An 8,203-nucleotide genomic window follows, 5' to 3' on the forward strand; every position below is an offset into this window, starting at 1 on the left:
TATTTTCACTTTGTATATGTACTTGCTGGCTTGCACCGCGGCCTCCACAGGTGGCGTTGTCACCGTGGAACATTGACGTCTCGCCGAGACGCACTGTTAGCGCCGACCCAAGATCGTGTCACTTCCCTACGCCAGGCTGACGAGTCCCAAGTAGGACGAAACAGCTGTACTTGGCTGGGAGTGCACGATCAAATTGTATACATATGCTCAACGTGCAGCTACAGAGCTTCGGCTATTTTCACTTTGTATATGTACTTGCTGGCTTGCACTGCGGCCTCCACAGGTGGCGTTGTCACGGTGGAACATTGACGTCTCGCCGAGACGCACTGTTAGCGCCGACCCAAGATCGTGTCACTTCCCTACGCCAGGCTGACGAGTCCCAAGTAGGACGAAACAGCTGTACTTGGCTGGGAGTGCACGATCAAATTGTATACATATGCTCAACGTGCAGCTACAGAGCTTCGGCTATTTTCACTTTGTACATGTACTTGCTGGCTTGCACCGCGGCCTCCACAGGTGGCGTTGTCACCGTGGAACATTGACGTCTCGCCGAGACGCACTGTTAGCGCCGACCGAAGATCGTGCCACTTCGCTACGCCAGGCTGACGAGTCCCAAGTAGGACGAAACAGCTGTACCTGGCTGGGAGTGCACGATCAAATTGTATACATATGCTCAACGTGCAGCTACAGAGCTTCGGCTATTTTCACTTTGTATATCTACTTGCTGGCTTGTACTGCGGCCTCCACAGGTCGCGTTGTCACCGTGGAACATTGACGTCTCGCCGAGACGCACTGTTAGCACCGACCCAAGATGGTGTCACTTCCCTACGCCAGGCTGACGAGTCCCAAGTAGGACGAAACAGCTGTACTTGGCTGGGAGTGCACGATCAAATTGTATACATATGCTCAACGTGCAGCTACTGAGCTTCGGCTATTTTCACTTTGTATATGTACTTGCTGGCTTGCACTGCGGCCTCCACAGGTGGCGTTGTCACCGTGGAACATTGACTTCTCGCCGAGACGCACTGTTAGCGCCGACCCAAGATCGTGTCACTTCCCTACGCCAGTCTGACGAGTCCCAAGTAGGACGAAACAGCTGGACTTGGCTGGGAGTGCACGATCAAATTGTATACATATGCTCAACGTGGAGCTACAGAGCTTCGGCTATTTTCACTTTGTATATCTACTTGCTGGCTTGCACTGCGGCCTCCACAGGTGGCGTTGTCACCGTGGAACATTGACGTCTCGCCGATACGCACTGTTAGCGCCGACCCAAGATCGTGTCACTTCCCTACGCCAGGCTGACGAGTCCCAAGTAGGACGAAACAGCTGTACTTGCCTGGGAGTGCACGATCAAATTGTATACATATGCTCAACGTGCAGCTACAGAGCTTCGGCTATTTTCACTTTGTACATATACTTGCTGGCTTGCACCGCGGCCTCCACAGGTGGCGTTGTCACGGTGGAACATTGACGTCTCGCCGAGACGCACTGTTAGCGCCGACCCAATATCGTGTCACTTCCCTACGCCAGGCTGACGAGTCCCAAGTAGGACGAAACAGCTGTACTTGGCTGGGAGTGCACGATCAAATTGTATACATATGCTCAACGTGCAGCTACAGAGCTTCGGCTATTTTCACTTTGTATATGTACTTGCTGGCTTGCACCGCGGCCTCCACAGGTGGCGTTGTCACGGTGGAACATTGACGTCTCGCCGAGACGCACTGTTAGCGCCGACCCAAGATCGTGTCACTTCCCTACGCCAGGCTGACGAGTCCCAAGTAGGACGAAACAGCTGTACTTGGCTGGGAGTGCACGATCAAATTGTATACATATGCTCAACGTGCAGCTACAGAGCTTCGGCTATTTTCACTTTGTACATGTACTTGCTGGCTTGCACCGCGGCCTCCACAGGTGGCGTTGTCACCGTGGAACATTGACGTCTCGCCGAGACGCACTGTTAGCGCCGACCCAAGATCGTGCCACTTCGCTACGCCAGGCTGACGAGTCCCAAGTAGGACGAAACAGCTGTACCTGGCTGGGAGTGCACGATCAAATTGTATACATATGCTCAACGTGCAGCTACAGAGCTTCGGCTATTTTCACTTTGTATATCTACTTGCTGGCTTGCACTGCGGCTTCCACAGGTGGCGTTGTCACGGTGGAACATTGACGTCTCGCCGAGACGCACTGTTAGCGCCGACCCAAGATGGTGTCACTTCCCTACGCCAGGCTGACGAGTCCCAAGTAGGACGAAACAGCTGTACTTGGCTGGGAGTGCACGATCAAATTGTATACATATGCTCAACGTGCAGCTACAGAGCTTCGGCTATTTTCACTTTGTATATGTACTTGCTGGCTTGCACTGCGGCCTCCACAGGTGGCGTTGTCACGGTGGAACATTGACGTCTCGCCGAGACGCACTGTTAGCGCCGACCCAAGATCGTGTCACTTCCCTACGCCAGGCTGACGAGTCCCAAGTAGGACGAAACAGCTGTACTTGGCTGGGAGTGCACGATCAAATTGTATACATATGCTCAACGTGCAGCTACAGAGCTTCGGCTATTTTCACTTTGTACATGTACTTGCTGGCTTGCACCGCGGCCTCCACAGGTGGCGTTGTCACCGTGGAACATTGACGTCTCGCCGAGACGCACTGTTAGCGCCGACCGAAGATCGTGCCACTTCGCTACGCCAGGCTGACGAGTCCCAAGTAGGACGAAACAGCTGTACCTGGCTGGGAGTGCACGATCAAATTGTATACATATGCTCAACGTGCAGCTACAGAGCTTCGGCTATTTTCACTTTGTATATCTACTTGCTGGCTTGTACTGCGGCCTCCACAGGTCGCGTTGTCACCGTGGAACATTGACGTCTCGCCGAGACGCACTGTTAGCACCGACCCAAGATGGTGTCACTTCCCTACGCCAGGCTGACGAGTCCCAAGTAGGACGAAACAGCTGTACTTGGCTGGGAGTGCACGATCAAATTGTATACATATGCTCAACGTGCAGCTACTGAGCTTCGGCTATTTTCACTTTGTATATGTACTTGCTGGCTTGCACTGCGGCCTCCACAGGTGGCGTTGTCACCGTGGAACATTGACTTCTCGCCGAGACGCACTGTTAGCGCCGACCCAAGATCGTGTCACTTCCCTACGCCAGTCTGACGAGTCCCAAGTAGGACGAAACAGCTGGACTTGGCTGGGAGTGCACGATCAAATTGTATACATATGCTCAACGTGGAGCTACAGAGCTTCGGCTATTTTCACTTTGTATATCTACTTGCTGGCTTGCACTGCGGCCTCCACAGGTGGCGTTGTCACCGTGGAACATTGACGTCTCGCCGATACGCACTGTTAGCGCCGACCCAAGATCGTGTCACTTCCCTACGCCAGGCTGACGAGTCCCAAGTAGGACGAAACAGCTGTACTTGCCTGGGAGTGCACGATCAAATTGTATACATATGCTCAACGTGCAGCTACAGAGCTTCGGCTATTTTCACTTTGTACATATACTTGCTGGCTTGCACCGCGGCCTCCACAGGTGGCGTTGTCACGGTGGAACATTGACGTCTCGCCGAGACGCACTGTTAGCGCCGACCCAATATCGTGTCACTTCCCTACGCCAGGCTGACGAGTCCCAAGTAGGACGAAACAGCTGTACTTGGCTGGGAGTGCACGATCAAATTGTATACATATGCTCAACGTGCAGCTACAGAGCTTCGGCTATTTTCACTTTGTATATGTACTTGCTGGCTTGCACCGCGGCCTCCACAGGTGGCGTTGTCACGGTGGAACATTGACGTCTCGCCGAGACGCACTGTTAGCGCCGACCCAAGATCGTGTCACTTCCCTACGCCAGGCTGACGAGTCCCAAGTAGGACGAAACAGCTGTACTTGGCTGGGAGTGCACGATCAAATTGTATACATATGCTCAACGTGCAGCTACAGAGCTTCGGCTATTTTCACTTTGTACATGTACTTGCTGGCTTGCACCGCGGCCTCCACAGGTGGCGTTGTCACCGTGGAACATTGACGTCTCGCCGAGACGCACTGTTAGCGCCGACCCAAGATCGTGCCACTTCGCTACGCCAGGCTGACGAGTCCCAAGTAGGACGAAACAGCTGTACCTGGCTGGGAGTGCACGATCAAATTGTATACATATGCTCAACGTGCAGCTACAGAGCTTCGGCTATTTTCACTTTGTATATCTACTTGCTGGCTTGCACTGCGGCTTCCACAGGTGGCGTTGTCACGGTGGAACATTGACGTCTCGCCGAGACGCACTGTTAGCGCCGACCCAAGATGGTGTCACTTCCCTACGCCAGGCTGACGAGTCCCAAGTAGGACGAAACAGCTGTACTTGGCTGGGAGTGCAGGATCAAATTGTATACATATGCTCAACGTGCAGCTACTGAGCTTCGGCTATTTTCACTTTGTATATGTACTTGCTGGCTTGCACCGCGGCCTCCACAGGTGGCGTTGTCACCGTGGAACATTGACGTCTCGCCGAGACGCACTGTTAGCGCCGACCCAAGATCGTGTCACTTCCCTACGCCAGGCTGACGAGTCCCAAGTAGGACGAAACAGCTGTACTTGGCTGGGAGTGCACGATCAAATTGTATACATATGCTCAACGTACAGCTACTGAGCTTCGGCTATTTTCACTTTGTATATGTACTTGCTGGCTTGCACCGCGGCCTCCACAGGTGGCGTTGTCACCGTGGAACATTGACGTCTCGCCGAGACGCACTGTTAGCGCCGACCCAAGATGGTGTCACTTCCCTACGCCAGGCTGACGAGTCCCAAGTAGGACGAAACAGCTGTACTTGGCTGGGAGTGCACGATCAAATTGTGTACATATGCTCAACGTGCAGCTACAGAGCTTCGGCTATTTTCACTTTGTACATGTACTTGCTTGCTTGCACCGCGGCCTCCACAGGTGGCGTTGTCACCGTGGAACATTGACGTCTCGCCGAGACGCACTGTTAGCGCCGACCTAAGATCGTGCCACTTCGCTACGGCAGGCTGACGAGTCCCAAGTAGGACGAAACAGCTGTACCTGGCTGGGAGTGCACGATCAAATTGTATACATATGCTCAACGTGCAGCTACAGAGCTTCGGCTATTTTCACTTTGTATATGTACTTGCTGGCTTGCACTGCGGCCTCCACAGGTGGCGTTGTCACCGTGGAACATTGACGTCTCGCCGAGACGCACTGTTAGCGCCGACCCAAGATCGTGTCACTTCCCTACGCCAGTCTGACGAGTCCCAAGTAGGACGAAACAGCTGTACTTGGCTGGGAGTGCACGATCAAATTGTATACATATGCTCAACGTGCAGCTACTGAGCTTCGGCTATTTTCACTTTGTATATGTACTTGCTGGCTTGCACTGCGGCCTCCACAGGTGGCGTTGTCACCGTGGAACATTGACGTCTCGCCGAGACGCACTGTTAGCGCCGACCCAAGATCGTGTCACTTCCATACGCCAGTCTGACGAGTCCCAAGTAGGACGAAACAGCTGGACTTGGCTGGGAGTGCACGATCAAGCTGTATACATATGCTCAACGTGCAGCTACAGAGCTTCGGCTATTTTCACTTTGTATATCTACTTGCTGGCTTGCACTGCGGCCTCCACAGGTGGCGTTGTCACCGTGGAACATTGACGTCTCGCCGAGACGCACTGTTAGCGCCGACCCAAGATCGTGTCACTTCCCTACGCCAGGCTGACGAGTCCCAAGTAGGACGAAACAGCTGTACTTGGCTGGGAGTGCACGATCAAATTGTATACATATGCTGAACGTGCAGCTACAGAGCTTCGGCTATTTTCACTTTGTATATGTACTTGCTGGCTTGCACTGCGGCCTCCACAGGTGGCGTTGTCACCGTGGAACATTGACGTCTCGCCGAGACGCACTGGTAGCGCCGACCCAAGATCGTGTCACTTCCCTACGCCAGTCTGACGAGTCCCAAGTAGGACGAAAGACGAAACAGCTGGACTTGGCTGGGAGTGCACGATCAAATTGTATACATATGCTCAACGTGCAGCTACAGAGCTTCGGCTATTTTCACTTTGTATATCTACTTGCTGGCTTGCACTGCGGCCTCCACAGGTGGCGTTGTCACCGTGGAACATTGACGTCTCGCCGAGACGCACTGTTAGCGCCGACCCAAGATCGTGTCACTCCTTTACGCCATGCTGACGAGTCCCAAGTAGGACGAAACAGCTGTACCTGGCTGGGAGTGCACGATCAAATTGTATACATATGCTCAACGTGCAGCTACAGAGCTTCGGCTATTTTCACTTTGTATATGTACTTGCTGGCTTGCACCGCGGCCTCCACAGGTGGCGTTGTCACCGTGGAACATTGACGTCTCGCCGAGACGCACTGTTAGCGCCGACCCAAGATCGTGTCCCAGTAAACCACCGATGTCCCAAGGACGTCTACATGATGTTACCCTCAGGACGATGAAGACATCCTGAGGACATCCTGAAACATAATTTTGACATACTTGGGACGTACTCAGAACTGCCAAAATAACATCCGCGCACGTCCCAAGGAAGTCCATAGTACGTCAATGACGACCTTTTACGGACCTCTAGTGGACCTTTTTCCCGTGCCTTAGCCAGGCTTACTGGCGTTCTCTGAACATTACATCAACACCGCAAAGCAGTGCGTATCAGTGGCACAAACAAGCAACATTAGATCAAACACTTTATTTCGTATGAAACTGAGCGTCATAGCATCGTATTACCTCACCAGGTAATATATCACAGCGTAACATGACCAGCATTTTTTTCGCATTATTATTGAGAACTTACATGTCTTTGAAAACATGATGTCCATGAACACACACAGCATCGGTCCACACGGGGAAAAACTTAAAGGTATATGCCCGCAATGTCCGAAGTGCGACGCTGAAACATATGTTGAAGCACTGGCATAACCGACGACCATGCTGCACTGTGTTTCGTACAACTGGAGATTTGCGATGTGTCCAGCTTGCCTTTCGTGCGCAAAAATTAACGCTATCCAACTTCGGCTATATTCACTTTTCGCCACGGACTCCCTTCCCTGCCGCGTCATGTGAGCTTAACCTGCAAGAAATGTAATTTCAAAAACACTGCTACAGCAAAATGTCACTGTGAAGTACGCATTGACGTGTACGCATACCTTTAGACACAGCGCCTATGGTTGCAGTCTGCAGTAGCCTAGCATTCTCGCTATCAACAGCCCTATTGCCAGCGAAGACGGGAAACGCATGGATAACCACGTAGTAGGAACGTGAATGCCTCGCACATTCACTACGTACCTTCAAAACGGGTAAAATCTTGAAAATGACGCGGGCGACGCCACTTGGAGATCCATAATTCACATTCATCCGCTACGACGTTTCCACACATCTGTAAAAGAGTCAACAAGGTGCGACACATTGTACTTCCCTGCAAATTCTTTATTAAAATCACTCAGCATTTATTATATACAGTGGCACAGCCGTAAAGCCGTGGAGCACATGACGAAGTTGCACGGGTGAAGCGTATGCCCAATCTGTTTCGCAGTAAACACAAGTCAATGAAGAGCTCTGAAACGCACTTTAGCGTAACTTACCTGATGTCTTTCAACATTTCTGTGACCTTCCCACGTCGTGAGTGTGCTGTGCCAACCGCGTTGTTCACCACAATGAATACGTCGAAAGTATCTGAAATTCATAGATTAGACATTAGTAACGGGGCCACTGACGATGTTGCATCTTCACCTTGAAAAGTGCTGGTAGGGTCACGAGTACACTTAGCTGAAAGATAAAGCATAGGGTAATAGGAATCAAAAGGGTAATAATCACACTGCTAGCATAAAGTAATAGAACCCACATAAAAGCACCTCCAGGCAACACTAGTAGGGCATAAAAACACATTCACAGCAGTCCAGGGCACCAGAGCAACGACGGAACGCGAGACAACGGGAGCCAGAAAAAGGCGTGCGAACGCAACGAAGCTTGCAAGCGAAATGGACGCCGCCCGCAGCGCAGAAACGGCAGGAAGGCCACCTGCCCGCCAGGCCATGCCCCAGCGCCCAGGCGCTCCTCGGAATGTAGCAAGGGAACGGAAAGTCGCGCGAAGACGGGACCAACGCTATCGGAAAGAGGACGTTTTCCTCTTCAAAAACACATCTCAATCACCTTCCTACGCCAGCAAGAACCCG

The 8,203-nt window shown here is 52.1% G+C and overlaps 1 long non-coding RNA gene across 1 annotated transcript; it reads right to left on the reverse strand.

Annotated features, from left to right (window-relative positions):
* Nucleotides 1-7,254: 7,254 nt before the first annotated feature.
* Nucleotides 7,255-7,653, reverse strand: LOC135387171 (uncharacterized). The gene is made up of 3 exons (XR_010420910.1): nt 7,613-7,653; nt 7,489-7,552; nt 7,255-7,407 (listed from the first exon to the last, which is right to left on the reverse strand). It is a non-coding gene; the product is annotated as an uncharacterized LOC135387171 (long non-coding RNA).
* Between the last annotated feature and the right edge of the window lie 550 nt (nt 7,654-8,203).

The sequence above is a fragment of the Ornithodoros turicata genome, chromosome 3, assembly GCF_037126465.1.
Source record: "Ornithodoros turicata isolate Travis chromosome 3, ASM3712646v1, whole genome shotgun sequence".
Classification (NCBI taxonomy): domain Eukaryota; kingdom Metazoa; phylum Arthropoda; class Arachnida; order Ixodida; family Argasidae; genus Ornithodoros; species Ornithodoros turicata.